The 20,799-nt window shown below is 40.3% G+C and overlaps 14 non-coding genes across 14 annotated transcripts; all 14 read right to left on the reverse strand.

Moving 5' to 3' along the window:
* Positions 1 to 1,752: 1,752 nt before the first annotated feature.
* LOC113120312 (5S ribosomal RNA) lies at positions 1,753 to 1,871 on the reverse strand. Its single transcript, XR_003294586.1, has one exon. It is a non-coding gene; the product is annotated as a 5S ribosomal RNA (ribosomal RNA).
* Positions 1,872 to 9,346: 7,475 nt separating this feature from the next.
* LOC113120340 (5S ribosomal RNA) lies at positions 9,347 to 9,465 on the reverse strand. Its single transcript, XR_003294613.1, has one exon. It is a non-coding gene; the product is annotated as a 5S ribosomal RNA (ribosomal RNA).
* Positions 9,466 to 11,207: 1,742 nt separating this feature from the next.
* On the reverse strand, positions 11,208 to 11,279 carry trnaq-cug (transfer RNA glutamine (anticodon CUG)). The gene has a single exon. It is a non-coding gene; the product is annotated as a tRNA-Gln (tRNA).
* Positions 11,280 to 11,581: 302 nt separating this feature from the next.
* trnaf-gaa (transfer RNA phenylalanine (anticodon GAA)) lies at positions 11,582 to 11,654 on the reverse strand. Its single transcript has one exon. It is a non-coding gene; the product is annotated as a tRNA-Phe (tRNA).
* A 101-nt stretch (positions 11,655 to 11,755) lies between these two features.
* trnai-aau (transfer RNA isoleucine (anticodon AAU)) lies at positions 11,756 to 11,829 on the reverse strand. The gene has a single exon. It is a non-coding gene; the product is annotated as a tRNA-Ile (tRNA).
* A 97-nt stretch (positions 11,830 to 11,926) lies between these two features.
* Positions 11,927 to 11,998, reverse strand: trnap-ugg (transfer RNA proline (anticodon UGG)). The gene has a single exon. It is a non-coding gene; the product is annotated as a tRNA-Pro (tRNA).
* A 2,307-nt stretch (positions 11,999 to 14,305) lies between these two features.
* On the reverse strand, positions 14,306 to 14,377 carry trnaq-cug (transfer RNA glutamine (anticodon CUG)). The gene has a single exon. It is a non-coding gene; the product is annotated as a tRNA-Gln (tRNA).
* A 302-nt stretch (positions 14,378 to 14,679) lies between these two features.
* Positions 14,680 to 14,752, reverse strand: trnaf-gaa (transfer RNA phenylalanine (anticodon GAA)). The gene has a single exon. It is a non-coding gene; the product is annotated as a tRNA-Phe (tRNA).
* Positions 14,753 to 14,853: 101 nt separating this feature from the next.
* On the reverse strand, positions 14,854 to 14,927 carry trnai-aau (transfer RNA isoleucine (anticodon AAU)). Its single transcript has one exon. It is a non-coding gene; the product is annotated as a tRNA-Ile (tRNA).
* Positions 14,928 to 15,024: 97 nt separating this feature from the next.
* trnap-ugg (transfer RNA proline (anticodon UGG)) lies at positions 15,025 to 15,096 on the reverse strand. Its single transcript has one exon. It is a non-coding gene; the product is annotated as a tRNA-Pro (tRNA).
* Positions 15,097 to 17,403: 2,307 nt separating this feature from the next.
* Positions 17,404 to 17,475, reverse strand: trnaq-cug (transfer RNA glutamine (anticodon CUG)). Its single transcript has one exon. It is a non-coding gene; the product is annotated as a tRNA-Gln (tRNA).
* A 95-nt stretch (positions 17,476 to 17,570) lies between these two features.
* trnaq-uug (transfer RNA glutamine (anticodon UUG)) lies at positions 17,571 to 17,642 on the reverse strand. The gene has a single exon. It is a non-coding gene; the product is annotated as a tRNA-Gln (tRNA).
* Positions 17,643 to 17,951: 309 nt separating this feature from the next.
* Positions 17,952 to 18,025, reverse strand: trnai-aau (transfer RNA isoleucine (anticodon AAU)). The gene has a single exon. It is a non-coding gene; the product is annotated as a tRNA-Ile (tRNA).
* Positions 18,026 to 18,122: 97 nt separating this feature from the next.
* On the reverse strand, positions 18,123 to 18,194 carry trnap-ugg (transfer RNA proline (anticodon UGG)). Its single transcript has one exon. It is a non-coding gene; the product is annotated as a tRNA-Pro (tRNA).
* Positions 18,195 to 20,799: the final 2,605 nt, after the last annotated feature.

A 20,799-nucleotide genomic window follows, 5' to 3' on the forward strand; every position in this document is an offset into this window, starting at 1 on the left:
ATATACAATACTATACTATTCAAAAGCTTGATGTAAATAATATAAATGTGACAAATAGAGATAACTCTAACAAATGTAAAAACAATGCAGTTCTTTCGATTTATTCCCCCTAAAAAAACCTGAAAAATATTATCAGCTCTTTTCAACATTAATAATAATAATAATAATGATGATGATAATAAATGGGGTTTATTTGGTAGAAAATAAGATTGTTAAAAGGATTTCTGAAGGATTGTGTGACTGAAGTAAGGATGCCAAAAAAAATTGTTTGAAAGTCAGCTTTGATTGTTCCTAATAAACTGTTTAACTGCTCCCCCAAGTGGATATTAAATTATGTTGTGGGATAATTAAATATATTCTTAATAAACTACAAACATAAAATTATATACTTTTATTTTGTTCTCACATTCTTTCTTGTAAGTCCTCCCTCAGAGTGGCACAGTTGAATGGGAGGCTCATTATGCAGCTCATTATGCAGGCCTTTGTCTTCTCAGGTGTAAATCACAATGATATTCATGATAGTTGACGCCTACTCGCATATGACTTTTACCAACAAAAAGTGTTTTAGAAAATTTAAATCAATATATTGTTTTCTGTGAATGAGTAAACAAGATGATTTTCACATCATTCAGAAAGAAAAATTCTAGGCTACAAGCTCCAGTTCTCAACTTTTCCGGCAACCAATTTTATGTATGTGTTTTATTGCCTTATTCAAGTGATTTAACATTTTTAGTTTTTCACTAACCATGCATAACATTTTTTTTCTCAAAAATACAATCATGTACATGCATGCCTTTCACATATTATTATAGCCCAGTTTGTGCTGATTACAGTGATATTAGACTTTACCCATTTAGATATTTATAAGAAACTGAAAAAAGCACAAATGTCAGGGCATGACAAAACTTCTCAAGGCCCCAAAAATACCCTTAGACTCCAGAGGGTTAAAGTTCAGCCAATCTACTGGCCAGTACATTATATAAGTAGGAAAGAAAACCCAAAAACTTAAAGCGCCTGGTATTCCTTTTTTTTTTTTTTTGCAAGATTATTATATAATTCATGAAAAATATCCAAAAAGTTTAAAGCACCTGGTATTCCCAGGCAGTCTCCCATCCATGTACTAACCAGGCCCAAACCTGCTAATATTCAGAGATCGGCTGTGTTTTGGCAAAATTGTTCTATACTAAGTGAAAATTTTCCAAAAAGCTTACAGCACCTGGTATTTCAAGGCTGTCTCCCATCCAAGTGCTAACCAGACCTAAACCTGCTAATATGCAGAGATCGGGCATTGACTCTTTTTTTTTGCAAGATTATTATATAATTCGTGAAAAATATCCAAAAAGTTTAAAGCACCTGGTATTCACAGGCAGTCTCCCATCCATGTACTAACCAGGCCCAAACCTGCTAATATTCAGAGATCGGCCATTAACTCTATGTTTTGGCAAAATTGTTCTATACTAAGTGAAAATTTTCCAAAAAGCTTACAGCACCTGGTATTTCAAGGCGGTCTCCCATCCAAGTACTAACCAGACCTAAACCTGCTAATATGCAGAGATCTGGCATTGACTCTTTTTTTTTGCAAGATTATTATATAATTCGTGAAAAATATCCAAAAAGTTTAAAGCACCTGGTATTCCCAGGCAGTCTCCCATCCATGTACTAACAAGGCCCAAACCTGCTAATATGCAGAGATCGGCCATTGACTCTATGTTTTGGCAAAATTGTTCTATACTAAGTGAAAAATTTCCAAAAAGCTTACAGCACCTGGTATTCCCAGGCGGTCTCCCATCCAAGTACTAACCAGGCCCAAACCTGCTTAGCTTCCGAGATCAAAGGAGATCGGGCATAGCCAGGTTGGTATGGCCGTAAGCGAAGACTGCTCCGAAGAGAGGGCTATTTAAAGTTCAGCCAATCTACTGGCCAGTACATTATATAAGTAGGAAAGAAAACCCAAAAACTTAAAGCGCCTGGTATTCCTTTTTTTTTTTTTTTTTTTTTTTTTTTTTTTTTTTTTTTTTTTTTTTTGCAAGATTATTATATAATTCGTGAAAAATATCCAAAAAGTTTAAAGCACCTGGTATTCCCAGGCAGTCTCCCATCCATGTACTAACCAGGCCCAAACCTGCTAATATTCAGAGATCGGCTGTGTTTTGGCAAAATTGTTCTATGCTAAGTGAAAATTTTCCAAAAAGCTTACAGCACCTGGTATTTCAAGGCTATCTCCCATCCAAGTGCTAACCAGACCTAAACCTGCTAATATGCAGAGATCGGGCATTGACTCTTTTTTTTTTTGCGAGATTATTATATAATTCGTGAAAAATATCCAAAAAGTTTAAAGCACCTGGTATTCCCAGGCAGTCTCCCATCCATGTACTAACCAGGCCCAAACCTGCTAATATTCAGAGATCGGCCATGTTTTGACAAAATTGTTCTATACTAAGTGAAAATTTTCCAAAAAGCTTACAGCACCTGGTATTTCAAGGCGGTCTCCCATCCAAGTACTAACCAGACCTAAACCTGCTAATATGCAGAGATCGGGCATTGACTCTTTTTTTTGCAAGATTATTATATAATTCATGAAAAATATCCACAAAGTTTAAAGCACCTGGTATTCCCAGGCAGTCTCCCATCCATGTACTAACCAGGCCCAAACCTGCTAATATTCAGAGATCTGCCATTGACTCTATGTTTTGGCAAAATTGTTCTATACTAAGTGAAAATTTTCCAAAAAGCTTACAGCACCTGGTATTTCAAGACGGTCTCCCATCCAAGTACTAACCAGACCTAAACCTGCTAATATGCAGAGATCTGGCATTGACTCTTTTTTTGCAAGATTATTATATAATTCGTGAAAAATATCCAAAAAGTTTAAAGCACCTGGTATTCCCAGGCAGTCTCCCATCCATGTACTAACAAGGCCCAAACCTGCTAATATGCAGAGATCGGCCATTGACTCTATGTTTTGGCAAAATTTTTCAATACTAAGTGAAAAATTTCCAAAAAGCTTATAGCACCTGGTATTCCCAGGCCCAATATTTTATTTAACTTATGGGATCAACAATACTTCCATCTTCCATACAACAATTTTGAATCAACATACAGAAATATGACTTCCTGGAGAAACAACATTATACTTTCCTAAAATGTGTCTTACATCTTTAGTAAAAATATTATTAAACATTTCCATGTCATTCTTCCACTTAAAAAAAACATACAGGGTTTGTATGTAATTCTCAATTTCTGATTTAAAATACAGCCACAAATGTTTTTTGCAATATTTCTCCTCTTCCATATGACCTTTTTTGCTAGAATTAAGAGTAAATTAATAACTTGTTTATTTTGACATTTATCGTTTAACCCCAACATAAGAGTTATATTCCAGCTAATTTCTTTAGTCGTTTTTCTTAAATTACAAACTAATTTTTTTAAAACTCCAAAAAATTGACCCAATCCTTCACAAAGTAAAAACAGGTGTAAAATTCCTTCATCTTCTGTTTTACATACTTTACATATTGCATCTTGTTCCATTCCAATCTTACACAGCCTCATTTCAGTGAACATCATATTTTGTCTTATGAAATAATCCAAACATTCAAGATCTGTATCTAAAAACTTCCATCTCATATTCTTCCAAATGAGTCCTTCGTCAACTCCATTGAAGTGCCTTAACCAGAATTGGTTGGCAATAGGTTTTTTAAAAACAGAATTTACAAAAAAATGATAAAACATTTTAACAGTACATAAATTAAAAACCTTCAATTTGTCCCCTCTTTTCAAAAACACATCCATTCTGTTTACAGATTTTTCCTCATTCTGAATCTCCTCAACCCATTCTTTAGGCATTGCCTTCTTTACTTCTTCATATTGTTTTTTAAGAGTGTTTTCATTATATTCTTCTTTTGCTTCCTCCAAAGCATCAATCAACACTTGTATGGGTAGAAACCCTTCTTTATACTCATATAACACATCCCTTACTTTTAAAAACCCTACTTCAATCCACTTCTTAAAATAAATCTCTTTTCCTTGTGAAACAATATTCTTATTTATTTAGAAAGGACCTCTACTGCCCTGAAAGACAGCGGAGACCAGGACAACTAGAGCCCCAGATACAGATCCCCTGTAAAGACTTTGTCTCAGAGGAGCACCAGGACAAGACCACAGGAAACAGATGTTTCTTCTGCACAATCTGACTTTGCTGCAGCCTGGAATTGAACTACTGGTTTCGTCTGGTCAGAGGAGAACTGGCCCCCCAACTGAGCCTGGTTTCTCCCAAGGTTTTTTTCTCCATTCTGTCACCGATGGAGTTTCGGTTCCTTGCCGCTGTCGCCTCTGGCTTGCTTAGTTGGGGTCACTTCATCTACAGCGATATCATTGACTTGATTGCAAATAAAAACAGACACTATTTCAACTGAACAGAGATGACATAACTCAATTCAATGATGAACTGCCTTTAACTATCATTTTGCATTATTGAGACACTGTTTTCCAAATGAATGTTGTTCAGTGCTTTGGCGCAATGTATTTTGTTTAAAGCACTATATAAATAAAGGTGATTGATTGATTGATTGATTATTTAAGAACAAAGGTTGGTTTAAAATCATTTCCCTTCCTTGTGGTTTAAATTCAATTTCTGAGAGTAAAGAACTCCAAGCACTTAAAACTTCCTTATAGAAGTCTGGTATTCTCTGCATCATCCCATTCTTTAATTTCATCCATAAAATATTGTTTCCTATCTTCAAATTCCCACATATGTTTAAATAAAGTTCCATTGTTATTTTCCATTCACTTTTGTTTTCCTCATCCAAATACTTTTTGACTGTTTTGACTCTCATACTTTTTTTCTTTTGCTCAATATCTACTAGACCTAAACCTCCTTCTTCTACTGGACCAATTAGCGTGTTGTATGCAATTCTGGCAGGCTTTTTCTCCCATAAAAAATCCAAAATACATCTTTTTATCCTTTGTGCCGTCCAAAAAGGCATAGATGAAACAGACATAATATACCATATTTTGGACAACAATAAAACATTTACAATTAAAATCTTTCCTTTTAGATTTAAATTCCTGTATCTCCAAAATACTAATCTTCTTTCCATTGCTCCTATAATCTCTTCCCACATCTTATCTCTTGTATTTTTTTCCTCTTTTCCTAAAATTACACCTAAAATCTTCATTTCTTGTACTTCTTTGAAAGCAAAATTTTCTATTAAAACTGGTGATTTTCCGAATCTCATACAAACAGTTTTATCTTCATTTATTTTTGCTCCAGTGCCTTGACAAAATCTTCTCACTTCTTCCATAACTATTCCCACACTTCCAATATCTCTAACTATTACTGTCGTGTCATCAGCTTATTGAAATATTTTTTGTCCTTCTATTCCCCTCTCCAGTACTATTCCCTGTATTCTTTCTTCTTTATTTATTACCATCCCCAAAGGTTCTGCTACCAAGGAGTATAACTGTGCCGATAGTGGACACCCTTGTCTTATTGAACGTGCAATTTTAAAAGGTTCTGTTAAAAAGCCATTGCATTTCACTTTTGTCATTGCTCCTCTGTATAAAATTGTTATCCATTTAATAAAATTAATTCCAAAACCAAAACGTTCTAAAATTGAAAATAAAATGTTCCACTCTGTCAAAAGCTTTTTCGAAATCAAGGCTGATTACGTATCCACACTTGTTTTCTTCTCTCATATAGCCTATTAAATCTCTTATACTACTTATTGTGTCTGCAATGTCTCTTCCATTTACCCCATATGACTGATTAGTCTTTATTATTGTAGGTAATACCTTCCTCATCCTATCAGCTAAGACTTTTGCTAAAATCTTTAAATCTGTATTTAGCATAGTTATTGGTCTAAAATTATTTAAAACTGTTTTATCCCCTTTTCCTTTATATATTATCTTCATTAACCCCATTCCCATCATCTGATATAATTCACCTTTCTCAAAAACCTGATCATATACTTCTTTTAAAATTGTGCTTATTTTATCTTTAAAAGCCTTCTAAAACTCACCTACCAGTCCATCTATTCCTGGACTTTTTCCTCCATTTAAAAGTTCTATAGCCCCCATTATCTCTTCTTTTTCTATTTCTTTTTCACAAAGTTTTTTATCTTCTTTTTCTACCTTGGCAGTAATTTGATGTAATAAAAACTTTTTTTCTTCATCATTTATTTTATTTGTTCTAAAAAGGTCTTCATAGTAACATTTTATTTCTTTTAGGATTTCTTCTGTTCCCTTCACTGTTTTACCATCCTTCCTCTTTATTTCCTTCATTAGTTCTGCTTTTCCTTTACTTTTCTCCAAATTAAAGAAAAATGTTGTACACCTCTCTCCCTCAACAATGTATTTTGCTTTGCTTCTCATCATAGCTCCTTTACATTTTCCCTCCTCTATTTTCTTTAGTTTCTCTTCCAAGACTATTATTTTTTGTATATCTCCACTTCTCTTTTGTTGCTCTTCTCTTAATTCCATCTTTATCTCTTTTTCCTTTTTCCGTTTTACCCTCTGAACAGTTTTACTATATTTTATTGAAAATTTCTTTATTTCATATTTTATATTCTCCCACCATATTCTTTTAGCCTCTACATACATCCCATCCTCTTTCTCTGTTTCTAATAATTTTTCTATTTCCAATTTATAACTTTCACTCTTTAAAACTCTGTGTTTAAAACCCATACTCCAGGTCCTCTCTCCTTTTTGTTAAAGTCTATCTTCAAAGAAACCATTTTATGATCACTCAAAAATGTATCTTTATAAAATATATCCTCAATAAAATAATCTAAGTTTCTTGTACTTAAAATGTGATCAATCCGTGATTGACATAAAAAATGTCCTACAATTTGTTTTCTGGTAAACTCTCTTTTCTTTTCATTCCTCTCTCTCCACACATCCATTAAGTTATTTTCTTCCATTAGAGTTCTAAGTTCTTTTCTCCCCTATCTGCTCTAAAAACTATCCCGTCTGCCAAATCTCTTTTACAAAAAACTGTATTGAAATTTCCTACCATCATTACTTGCTTCCACTTTTCTACCAAACCTCTTAATTCATTAAAAAAATCATTTTTTTCTTTCACTTCATTTGGTGCATGCAAATTGAATATCACAAAGCATTCATCTTCATGTCTTATTTCAACTGCAATAGATTTTCCTTTCCCATCATCATATATTACTTTTACTTTCACATCTATACCTTTTCTTATTAAAATAGCAACCCCTCTTCCCATTCTTCCATCATCATTATTAAAAAATATTTCCCCAGCCCACCTCTTTTTAAAATCATCCATTACATCACTTCTCCAGTTTGTTTCTTGAAGTATTATTAAATCTTCATCTTTACACAATTCTTTAACCATTTCAAATTTTTCCCTGTTAAGTAAACCTCTTGCATTAAAAACAACAATACTTAATACCATAAAATAAGAAAATAAGTATTTATGAATCTCCATTGTTAACTTTCTTGTTCTTCCTCTTTTTCTTCTTCCAGAATCCTCAACACTTCAAATCTATTAACATTTTTCTTTATTTCCCTTTTAACAATTCTTTTCTTAGATGATTCTAAATTTGGTTTTACCTTTAAAGTCCTTCTTCTTACGAGTCTTCCCAAGTCCTTGCCACTCTTTTGATCCTCCAAATCACTTCCCACTCCAATACCATATGTCATTTCCATATTTTGGCTGCTTTCTGATGCAGTAAACTTGTCTTTTGTATTTGTAACTCTGTCCGCTGGTGTCCATACTACTTTGTCAATGCTTTCATTTTCTTCAGATTTTTGTCCTTCATTTTCACTTGCCAGTTCTTTATCATTCTCCCTCTCTTCCTCCATTGCTGCCTCCTGTTGCTCCTCTCTTTCACTTCTTTCTTTTGTTTCCATAGCCTCCTTTAGTATCTGCCCATTTTCCTCTTGCTCCTCTTCTTCCTCTTCCTCTTCCTCTTCCTCTTCCTCTTCCTCTTCTCCGGTATTCATCCAGCATTCACATTTGTTCATAGTTTTAAAACAATCTGGGAACTTGACTGCTGTACAATCCCTTGCATAGTGACCTTGTTCCTCGCACTTGTGACATGTAAACTCTGGACAGTCCTTGAGGATGTGCTGTGGACTCATGCACAATCGGCATGTTTTTACCTGTTGACTGTATAATCCTAAAATGTTGTGTTCCTTCTGCGGTCTCGAAGCGTGTACTGTAAGGTAATGAGGCCACTTCTCTTGGGAATTTTACAAATCTGGTTCCATCCTCGATGTCCGTTCTCGGATAATATCTTCTCCTTTTTTTGTGATGTGGGGATTACTCTACACCCTTCCAACTTGTCCAGAATGGCCGTATCTTCTAGGTAGACTGGTAAGTGCATAAAGGAGACCACATACTCCCTGTCTTGTAGCTTTTTAGTTTCACACTTTATTCCTTTAATTTCCAGTCCATTTAGAAGTTCATCACAAAGCTCTTCTTTTTCCAAAGTTACCTCATATAATCCATGTTGTTTTGGTCTTACAGCAAGGATTTTTCCTTCTCCCACCTTCTCTGCTATGGATTTAATGATGTCTTTTACTCCTCAATTTTGTACCTCTGCTACATCAATGGTTATGGTTGCCTCCTTTAAATATACTCTTTGATTTTCAATTATATGTTTTCCACTCTCATCTCGCAAACCTTTTCTCAGTCCTTTATCCTGTTGTCTGCAAATTTCTGTGCCTTTATCCTTGCAGTTCCTTTTGTGTTCCTCCATTTTCTTTGATTGCTCTCTCCCCACAAGAGAAAAACAAACAAAAAAGTCAAACAAACTAAAAATAAATACCTCCCAGACAGCTTAAAAGCTGCTGGTTAGCATTGAAACAAAAAACCAAACTTTCCAACTGTTATTTTGTTCACTCCAAACATAAATAAAACAAAAAACAAAACAAAAATGCAGAGAGCCTTTCTCTCTGAATTGCTGCCACACTACTTCCTTTGTTGCACTATAGCGTCCTCAGGTTGGTATGGCCATAAGCGAAGACTGCTCTGAAGAGAGGGCTATTTAAAGTTCAGCCAATCTACTCGCCAGTATATTATATAAGTAGGAAAGAAAACCCAAAAGCTTAAAATGCCTGGTATTCCTAGGCGGTCTCTCATCCAAGTACTAACCAGACCTAAACCTGCTAATATGCAGAGATCGGGCATTGACTCTTTTTTTTTGCAAGATTATTATATAATTCGTGAAAAATATCCAAAAAGTTTAAAGCACCTAGTATTCCCAGGCAGTATCGCATCCATGTACTTACCAGACCCAGACCTGCTAATATTCAGAGATCGGCCATTGACTGTATGTTTTGGCGAAATTGTTCTATACTAAGTGAAAAATTTCCAAAAAGCTTACAGCACCTGGTATTCCCAGGCGGTCTCCCATCCAAGTACTAACCAGGCCCAAACCGGCTTAGCTTCCAAGATCAGACGAGATCAGGCATAGCCAGGTTGGTATGGCCGTAAGGGAAGACTGCTGCGAAGAGAGGGCTATTTAAAGTTCAGCCAATCTACTCGCCAGTACATTATATAAGTAGGAAAGAAAACCCAAAAGCTTAAAGTGCCTGGTATTCCTAGGCGGTCTCTCATCCAAGTACTAACCAGACCTAAACCTGCTAAGATTCAGAGATCGGGCATTGACTCATTTTTTTTTTTTTGCAAGATTATTATATAATTCGTGAAAAATATCCAAAAAGTTTAAAGCACCTGGTATTCCCAGGCAGTCTCCCATCCATGTACTAACAAGGCCCAAACCTGCTAATATTCAGAGATCAGCCATTGACTCTTTTTTTTTTTGCAAGATTATTATATAATTCATGAAAAATATCCACAAAGTTTAAAGCACCTGGTATTCCCAGGCAGTCTCCCATCCATGTACTAACCAGGCCCAAACCTGCTAATATTCAGAGATCGGCCATTGACTATATGTTTTGGCAAAATTGTTCTATACTAATTGAAAATTTTCCAAAAAGCTTACATCACCTGGTATTTCAAGACGGTCTCCCATCCATGTACTAACCAGGCCCAAACCTGCTAATATTCAGAGATCGGCCATTGACTATATGTTTTGGCAAAATTGTTCTATACTAAGTGAACATTTTCCAAAAAGCTTACACCACCTGGTATTCCCAGGCGGTCTCCCATCCAAGTACTAACCAGACCTACACCTGGACATCACATGGCATCCCTCGGTGATTCAAGTTCAAAGCGTATGTATATGTTCAATTCAAAGTGAGTAATACAGAGGTGTGTAGAGGTATACAGAGGTATATGATGTCACACTTCTCCATGTGTGAAGAAGTTGCGCGGCGCAAATCCGTGAACCAATGTTCCAAAGTGAAGTAAACTTTGACGGATTTCCCCTGCTCAGGGAGTGGGGAGCAATGAACACTGTGTAGGGACCATGTCAATCGCATGGAGCTCACTTCTAATGAGCTGATTATCTGAATCAGGTGTGCTAACAAAGAGAGACATGCAAATCCAAGGTCAAGAAAAGTCCAAGGCCAAGAAAAAAGAGCTAATCTGGCATCAACAAAAGAAGGAACATGAACTAACGTGGTTTTCAATCCTGTCCTGTACGCATCCCTGCTCTGCACATTTTGCATTTGCCCTCATCCAACACACCTGTTTCAAATCATCAGCTCTTTAGTAGAGACTGCAAGACTTGATTTGGGTGTGTCTAATAAGGGAGACATACAAAATGTTCAGGACAGGGGTGCCTCCAGGAAAGGTTTGAAAACCATTGCCCTAAAGAGACCGACTGAGCATTGACGCAATGCTGCGACACTCCCACGTTAGCTTTTTTGGGGCTCACAGCTGCCAAAAAGTATTTCAGACATGGTCCTGTGCAAATTGGTTGCAAAACAGTGCCATTTTACGCACAGTTCCCTAAATCAGTGGTTTTCAAACCTGTCCTGGAAGCACCCCTGCCCTGAACATTTTTAATGTTTCCCTCATCTAACACACCTGTTTCAAATCATCAGCTCATTAATAGAGACCACAAGACCTTATTTGGGTGTGTCTAATAAGGCAGACAATCAAAATGTGCAGAGCAGGGGTGCCTCCAGGACAGGTTTGAGAACCACTGCCCTAAAGAGCGACTGAGCACCGATGCAATGCTGCCACAGTCTCTACGTTAGTTAATTTTTTTTGGACTCAAAGCTGCCAAAAAGTATTTCAGACACGGTCCTGCGCAAATTGGTTGCAAAACAGGTCCCACCGAGATTTGAACTCAGATCACTGGATTCAGAGTCCAGAGTGCTAACCATTACACCATGGAACCTTAACTGGAGCAGCAATTGCTCACAGGGCCACAAAGGCTGTCACCAGTGCCAAACTAGTGCTGTTTTTATCTTTTCCTGCAGCAAGAAAGCACACAGGTTCTATCGGGATTTGAACTCAGATCGCTGGATTCAAAGCCCAGAGTACTGACCATTACACCATGGAACCGAAACTGCTTGGGTTTTGGCCAACTGAGAAACAGATAGTTCTGTGGCAGTGGGGAAGCAGTTATACAGAAAAGTTGGAACCCAATGATTTTTGGTCACTGGCCTGCCTCAAAAAACGGAAAAGAGCGGGAGATTTTGCCGATACCCGGGATCGAACCAGGGACCTTTAGATCTTCAGTCTACCGCTCTCCCAACTGAGCTATTTTTGCCCCACAGCAAACACTGCTTAGCAAGCAGGGATTTCAGTGAGATCACCCTACTATTTGTCAGAGGAGACGAGCAGAGCAGAGCCCCCAGACAATAAAACAGCTGGCCAGTACGGGGATCGAACCCTCGACCTTGGCGTTATTAGCACCAAGCTCTAACCAGCTGAGCTAAATGGCCCAGCTTAGCCGTCTTTCTCTACCCGATTGAATAAAATCCTGCCTCAATGTTTGTGAACGCAATGAGAGAAGAAAGCTTCAGGTTTTAACCTGACCAAGGGCTCGTCCAGGATTTGAACCCGGGACCTCTCGCACCCAAAGCGAGAATCATACCCCTAGACCAACGAGCCTTCTTGTCCAAGGCCAAGAAAAAAGAGCTACTCCGGCATCAACAAAAGAAGGAACATGAACTAACGTGGTTTTCAATCCTGTCCTGTACGCATCCCTGCCCTGCACATTTTGCATTTGCCCTCATTCAACACACCTGTTTCAAATCATCAGCTCTTTAGTTGAGACTGCAAGACCTGATTTGGGTGTGTCTAATAAGGGAGACATACAAAATGTTCAGGACAGGGGTGCCTCCAGGAAAGGTTTTGAAAACCATTGCCCTAAAGAGACCGACTGAGCATTGACGCAATGCTGCGACACTCCCACGTTAGCTTTTTTGGGGCTCACAGCTGCCAAAAAGTATTTCAGGCATCGTCCTGTGCAAATGGGTTGCAAAACAGTGCCATTTTACGCACAGTTCCCTAAATCAGTGGTTTTCAAACCTGTCCTGGAAGCACCCCTGCCCTGAACATGTTTAATGTTTCCCTCATCTAACACACCTGTTTCAAATCATCAGCTCATTAATAGAGACCACAAGACCTTATTCGGGTGTGTCTAATAAGGCAGACAATCAAAATGTGCAGAGTAGGGGTGCCTCCAGGACAGGTTTATGAACCACTGCACTAAAGAGACAGACTTTGTCTCCTCTGACAAAGATTAGGGTTATCTCACTGATCTCAAAGCGAGAATCATACCCCTAGACCAACGAGCCTTCTTCTTCTTCTTCTTCTTTTCATTTTTTGGCAGATTGCAACCATGACTTTTAAAGGTGCATACCGCCACCTACTGTATCAGAGTATGTAACATGAGCTATATCCATTGGTACTACTTTATATCAAAAAAAAAAAAAAAAAAAACACTAAATAAAAATTCTATATCCTATTGTATATCCCTATATTTTTTAGATATTGTATAACTGCTTTCTGTGTCAACGAGCCTTCTTGTCCAAAGCCAAGAAAAAAGAGCTACTCCGGCATCAACAAAAGAAGGAGCAATGAACACTGTGTAGGGAGCATGTCAATCGCATGGAGCTCACTTCTAATGAGCTGATTATCTGAATCAGGTGTGCTAACAAAGAGAGACATGCAAATCCAAGGTCAAGAAAAGTCCAAGGCCAAGAAAAAAGAGCTACTCCGGCATCAACAAAAGAAGGAACATGAACTAACGTGGTTTTCAATCCTGTCCTGTACGCATCCCTGCCCTGCACATTTTGCATTTGCCCTCATCCAACACACCTGTTTCAAATCATCAGCTCTTTAGTAGAGACTGCAAGACCTGATTTGGGTGTGTCTAATAAGGGAGACATACAAAATGTTCAGGACAGGGGTGCCTCCAGGAAAGGTTTGAAAACCATTGCCCTAAAGAGACCGACTGAGCATTGACGCAATGCTGCGACACTCCCACGTTAGCTTTTTTGGGGCTCACAGCTGCCAAAAAGTATTTCAGGCATCGTCCTGTGCAAATGGGTTGCAAAACAGTGCCATTTTACGCACAGTTCCCTAAATCAGTGGTTTTCAAACCTGTCCTGGAAGCACCCCTGCCCTGAACATGTTTAATGTTTCCCTCATCTAACACACCTGTTTCAAATCATCAGCTCATTAATAGAGACCACAAGACCTTATTCGGGTGTGTCTAATAAGGCAGACAATCAAAATGTGCAGAGTAGGGGTGCCTCCAGGACAGGTTTGAGAACCACTGCCCTAAAGAGACAGACTTTGTCTCCTCTGACAAAGAGTAGGGTGATCTCACTGATCTCAAAGCGAGAATCATACCCCTAGACCAACGAGCCTTCTTGTCCAAAGCCAAGAAAAAAGAGCTACTCCAGCATCAACAAAAGAAGGAGCAATGAACACTGTGTAGGGAGCATGTCAATCGCATGGAGCTCACTTCTAATGAGCTGATTATCTGAATCAGGTGTGCTAACAAAGAGAGACATGCAAATCCAAGGTCAAGAAAAGTCCAAGGCCAAGAAAAAAGCGCTAATCCGGCATCAACAAAAGAAGGAACATGAACTAACGTGGTTTTCAATCCTGTCCTCTACTCATCCCTGCCCTGCACATTTTGAATTTGCCCTCATCCAACACACCTGTTTCAAATCATCAGCTCTTTAGTTGAGACCACAAGACCTTATTTGGGTGTGTCTAATAAGGCAGACAATCAAAATGTGCAGAGCAGGGGTGCCTCCAGGACAGGTTTGAGAACCACTGCCCTAAAGAGCGACTGAGCACCGATGCAATGCTGCCACAGTCTCTACGTTAGTTAATTTTTTTTGGACTCAAAGCTGCCAAAAAGTATTTCAGACACGGTCCTGCGCAAATTGGTTGCAAAACAGGTCCCACCGAGATTTGAACTCAGATCACTGGATTCAGAGTCCAGTGTGCTAACCATTACACCATGGAACCTTAACTGGAGCAGCAATTGCTCACAGGGCCACAAAGGCTGTCACCAGTGCCAAACTAGTGCTGTTTTTATCTTTTCCTGCAGCAAGAAAGCACACAGGTTCTATCGGGATTTGAACTCAGATCGCTGGATTCAAAGCCCAGAGTACTGACCATTACACCATGGAACCGAAACTGCTTGGGTTTTGGCCAACTGAGAAACAGATAGTTCTGTGGCAGTGGGGAAGCAGTTATACAGAAAAGTTGGAACCCAATGATTTTTGGTCACTGGCCTGCCTCAAAAAACGGAAAAGAGCGGGAGATTTTGCCGATACCCGGGATCGAACCAGGGACCTTTAGATCTTCAGTCTACCGCTCTCCCAACTGAGCTATTTTTGCCCCACAGCAAACACTGCTTAGCAAGCAGGGATTTCAGTGAGATCACCCTACTATTTGTCAGAGGAGACGAGCAGAGCAGAGCCCCCAGACAATAAAACAGCTGGCCAGTACGGGGATCGAACCCTCGACCTTGGCGTTATTAGCACCAAGCTCTAACCAGCTGAGCTAAATGGCCCAGCTTAGCCGTCTTTCTCTACCCGATTGAATAAAATCCTGCCTCAATGTTTGTGAACGCAATGAGAGAAGAAAGCTTCAGGTTTTAACCTGACCAAGGGCTCGTCCAGGATTTGAACCCGGGACCTCTCGCACCCAAAGCGAGAATCATACCCCTAGACCAACGAGCCTTCTTGTCCAAGGCCAAGAAAAAAGAGCTACTCCGGCATCAACAAAAGAAGGAACATGAACTAACGTGGTTTTCAATCCTGTCCTGTACGCATCCCTGCCCTGCACATTTTGCATTTGCCCTCATTCAACACACCTGTTTCAAATCATCAGCTCTTTAGTTGAGACTGCAAGACCTGATTTGGGTGTGTCTAATAAGGGAGACATACAAAATGTTCAGGACAGGGGTGCCTCCAGGAAAGGTTTTGAAAACCATTGCCCTAAAGAGACCGACTGAGCATTGACGCAATGCTGCGACACTCCCACGTTAGCTTTTTTGGGGCTCACAGCTGCCAAAAAGTATTTCAGGCATCGTCCTGTGCAAATGGGTTGCAAAACAGTGCCATTTTACGCACAGTTCCCTAAATCAGTGGTTTTCAAACCTGTCCTGGAAGCACCCCTGCCCTGAACATGTTTAATGTTTCCCTCATCTAACACACCTGTTTCAAATCATCAGCTCATTAATAGAGACCACAAGACCTTATTCGGGTGTGTCTAATAAGGCAGACAATCAAAATGTGCAGAGTAGGGGTGCCTCCAGGACAGGTTTATGAACCACTGCACTAAAGAGACAGACTTTGTCTCCTCTGACAAAGATTAGGGTTATCTCACTGATCTCAAAGCGAGAATCATACCCCTAGACCAACGAGCCTTCTTCTTCTTCTTCTTCTTTTCATTTTTTGGCAGATTGCAACCATGACTTTTAAAGGTGCATACCGCCACCTACTGTATCAGAGTATGTAACATGAGCTATATCCATTGGTACTACTTTATATCAAAAAAAAAAAAAAAAAACACTAAATAAAAATTCTATATCCTATTGTATATCCCTATATTTTTTAGATATTGTATAACTGCTTTCTGTGTCAACGAGCCTTCTTGTCCAAAGCCAAGAAAAAAGAGCTACTCCGGCATCAACAAAAGAAGGAGCAATGAACACTGTGTAGGGAGCATGTCAATCGCATGGAGCTCACTTCTAATGAGCTGATTATCTGAATCAGGTGTGCTAACAAAGAGAGACATGCAAATCCAAGGTCAAGAAAAGTCCAAGGCCAAGAAAAAAGAGCTACTCCGGCATCAACAAAAGAAGGAACATGAACTAACGTGGTTTTCAATCCTGTCCTGTACGCATCCCTGCCCTGCACATTTTGCATTTGCCCTCATCCAACACACCTGTTTCAAATCATCAGCTCTTTAGTAGAGACTGCAAGACCTGATTTGGGTGTGTCTAATAAGGGAGACATACAAAATGTTCAGGACAGGGGTGCCTCCAGGAAAGGTTTGAAAACCATTGCCCTAAAGAGACCGACTGAGCATTGACGCAATGCTGCGACACTCCCACGTTAGCTTTTTTGGGGCTCACAGCTGCCAAAAAGTATTTCAGGCATCGTCCTGTGCAAATGGGTTGCAAAACAGTGCCATTTTACGCACAGTTCCCTAAATCAGTGGTTTTCAAACCTGTCCTGGAAGCACCCCTGCCCTGAACATGTTTAATGTTTCCCTCATCTAACACACCTGTTTCAAATCATCAGCTCATTAATAGAGACCACAAGACCTTATTCGGGTGTGTCTAATAAGGCAGACAATCAAAATGTGCAGAGTAGGGGTGCCTCCAGGACAGGTTTGAGAACCACTGCCCTAAAGAGACAGACTTTGTCTCCTCTGACAAAGAGTAGGGTGATCTCACTGATCTCAAAGCGAGAATCATACCCCTAGACCAACGAGCCTTCTTGTCCAAAGCCAAGAAAAAAGAGCTACTCCAGCATCAACAAAAGAAGGAGCAATGAACACTGTGTAGGGAGCATGTCAATCGCATGGAGCTCACTTCTAATGAGCTGATTATCTGAATCAGGTGTGCTAACAAAGAGAGACATGCAAATCCAAGGTCAAGAAAAGTCCAAGGCCAAGAAAAAAGCGCTAATCCGGCATCAACAAAAGAAGGAACATGAACTAACGTGGTTTTCAATCCTGTCCTCTACTCATCCCTGCCCTGCACATTTTGAATTTGCCCTCATCCAACACACCTGTTTCAAATCATCAGCTCTTTAGTTGAGACTGCAAGACCTGATTTGGGTGTGTCTAATAAGGCAGACAATCAAAATGTGCAGAGCAGGGGTGCCTCCAGGACAGGTTTGAGAACCACTGCCCTAAAGAGACCGACTGAGCACCGATGCAATGCTGCCACAGTCTCTACGTTAGTTAATTTTATTTGGACTCAAAGCTGCCAAAAAGTATTTCAGACACGGTCCTGCGCAAATTGGTTGCAAAACAGGTCCCACCGAGATTTGAACTCGGATCACTGGATTCAGAGTCCAGAGTGCTAACCATTACACCATGGAACCTTAACTGGAGCAGCAATTGCTCACAGGGCCACAAAGGCTGTCACCAGTGCCAAACTAGTGCTGTTTTTATATTTTCCTGCGGCAAGAAAGCACACAGGTTCCACCGAGATTCGAACTCAGATCGCTGGATTCAAAGCCCAGAGTGCTGACCATTACACCATGGAACCGAAACTGCTTGTGTTTTGGCCAACTGGGAAACAGATAGTTCTGTGGCAGTGGGGAAGCAGTTATACAGAAAAGTTGGAACCCAGTGATTTTTGGTCACTGGCCTGCCTCAAAAAACGGAAAAGAGTGGGAGATTTTGCCGAAACCCGGGATCAAACGAGGGACCTTTAGATCTTCAGTCTACCGCTCTCCCAACTGAGCTATTTTTGCCCCACACCAAACACTGCTTAGCAAGCAGGGATTTCAGTGAGATCACCCTACTATTTGTCAGAGGAGACGAGCAGAGCAGAGCCCCCAGACAATAAAACAGCTGGCCAGTACGGGGATCGAACCCCCGACCTTGGCGTTATTAGCATCAAGCTCTGACCAGCTGAGCTAAATGGCCCAGCTTAGCCGTCTTTCTCTACCCGATTGAATAAAATCCTGCATCAATGTTTGTGAACGCAATGAGAGAAGAAAGCTTCAGGTTTTAACCTGACCAAGGGCTCGTCCAGGATTTGAACCCGGGACCTCTCGCACCCAAAGCGAGAATCATACCCCTAGACCAACGAGCCTTCTTGTCCAAAGACAAGAAAAAAGAGCTACTCCGGCATCAACAAAAGAAGGAACATGAACTAACGTGGTTTTCAATCCTGTCCTGTACGCATCCCTGCCCTGCACATTTTGCATTTGCCCTCATCCAACACACCTGTTTCAAATCATCAGCTCTTTAGTAGAGACTGCAAGACCTGATTTGGGTGTGTCTAATAAGGGAGACATACAAAATGTTCAGGACAGGGGTGCCTCCAGGAAAGGTTTGAAAACCATTGCCCTAAAGAGACCGACTGAGCATTGACGCAATGCTGCGACACTCCCACGTTAGATTTTTTGGTGCTCACAGCTGCCAAAAAGTATTTCAGACATGGTCCTGTGCAAATTGGTTGCAAAACAGTGCCATTTTACGCACAGTTCCCTAAATCAGTGGTTTTCAAACCTGTCCTGGAAGCACCCCTGCCCTGAACATTTTTAATGTTTCCCTCAACTAACACACCTGTTTCAAATCATCAGCTCTTTAGTAGAGACTGCAAGACCTGATTTGGGTGTGTCTAATAAGGGAGACATACAAAATGTTCAGGACAGGGGTGCCTCCAGGAAAGGTTTGAAAACCATTGCCCTAAAGAGACAGACTTTGTCTCCTCTGACAAAGAGTAGGGTGATCTCACTGATCTCAAAGCGAGAATCATACCCCTAGACCAACGAGCCTTCTTGTCCAAGGCCAAGAAAAAAGAGCTACTCCGGCATCAACAAAAGAAGGAACATGAACTAACGTGGAAGCAATCAAAGACCTCGAGACAGTGTGAAAGGCTAACAAATGCAGGTTGGCCTCTTAACTGACCTAAAAATGTGGCTGTATCTAACATGTAGAGAGATGTTAGGAAGGACAGCTGAAACGGTCAGATGTCACTTAGACCAGCGGGTCTCAATTCCAATCCTCGCGCCCCATGCTCTTCACATTTTGTATGTTTCTCGTATAGCTTCAGACATTTCTTCCATTCGAAAGTAAGTGCCCTGAGAAGTGGACATCACATGGCATCCCTCGGTGATTCAAGTTCAAAGCGTATGTATACGTTCAATTCAAAGTGAGTAATACAGAGGTGTATAGAGGTATACAGAGGTATATGATGTCACACTTCTCCATGTGTGAAGAAGTTGCGCGGCGCAAATCCGTGAACCAATGTTCCAAAGTGAAGTAAACTTTGACGGATTTCCCCTGCTCAGGGAGTGGGGAGCAATGAACACTGTGTAGGGACCATGTCAATCGCATGGAGCTCACTTCTAATGAGCTGATTATCTGAATCAGGTGTGCTAACAAAGAGAGACATGCAAATCCAAGGTCAAGAAAAGTCCAAGGCCAAGAAAAAAGAGCTAATCTGGCATCAACAAAAGAAGGAACATGAACTAACGTGGTTTTCAATCCTGTCCTCTACTCATCCCTGCCCTGCACATTTTGTTTTTGCCCTCATCTAACACACCTGTTTCAAATCATCAGCTCTTTAGTTGAGACTGCAAGACCTGCTTTGGGTGTGTCTAATAAGGGAGACATACAAAATGTTCAGGACAGGGGTGCCTCCAGGAAAGGTTTGAAAACCATTGCCCTAAAGAGACAGACTTTGTCTCCTCTGACAAAGAGTAGGGTGATCTCACTGATCTCAAAGCGAGAATCATACCCCTAGACCAACGAGCCTTCTTGTCCAAGGCCAAGAAAAAAGAGCTACTCCGGCATCAACAAAAGAAGGAACATGAACTAACGTGGAAGCAATCAAAGACCTCGAGACAGTGTGAAAGGCTAACAAATGCAGGTTGGCCTCTTAACTGACCTAAAAATGTGGCTGTATCTAACATGTAGAGAGATGTTAGGAAGGACAGCTGAAACGGTCAGATGTCACTTAGACCAGCGGGTCTCAATTCCAATCCTCGCGCCCCATGCTCTTCACATTTTGTATGTTTCTCGTATAGCTTCAGACATTTCTTCCATTCGAAAGTAAGTGCCCTGAGAAGTGGACATCACATGGCATCCCTCGGTGATTCAAGTTCAAAGCGTATGTATACGTTCAATTCAAAGTGAGTAATACAGAGGTGTATAGAGGTATACAGAGGTATATGATGTCACACTTCTCCATGTGTGAAGAAGTTGCGCGGCGCAAATCCGTGAACCAATGTTCCAAAGTGAAGTAAACTTTGACGGATTTCCCCTGCTCAGGGAGTGGGGAGCAATGAACACTGTGTAGGGACCATGTCAATCGCATGGAGCTCACTTCTAATGAGCTGATTATCTGAATCAGGTGTGCTAACAAAGAGAGACATGCAAATCCAAGGTCAAGAAAAGTCCAAGGCCAAGAAAAAAGAGCTAATCTGGCATCAACAAAAGAAGGAACATGAACTAACGTGGTTTTCAATCCTGTCCTCTACTCATCCCTGCCCTGCACATTTTGTGTTTGCCCTCATCTAACACACCTGTTTCAAATCATCAGCTCTTTAGTTGAGACTGCAAGACCTGCTTTGGGTGTGTCTAATAAGGGAGACATACAAAATGTTCAGGACAGGGGTGCCTCCAGGAAAGGTTTTGAAAACCATTGCCCTAAAGAGACCGACTGAGCATTGACGCAATGCTGCGACACT

This window comes from Carassius auratus, chromosome 19 (genome assembly GCF_003368295.1).
Source record: "Carassius auratus strain Wakin chromosome 19, ASM336829v1, whole genome shotgun sequence".
Classification (NCBI taxonomy): Eukaryota; Metazoa; Chordata; class Actinopteri; order Cypriniformes; family Cyprinidae; genus Carassius; species Carassius auratus.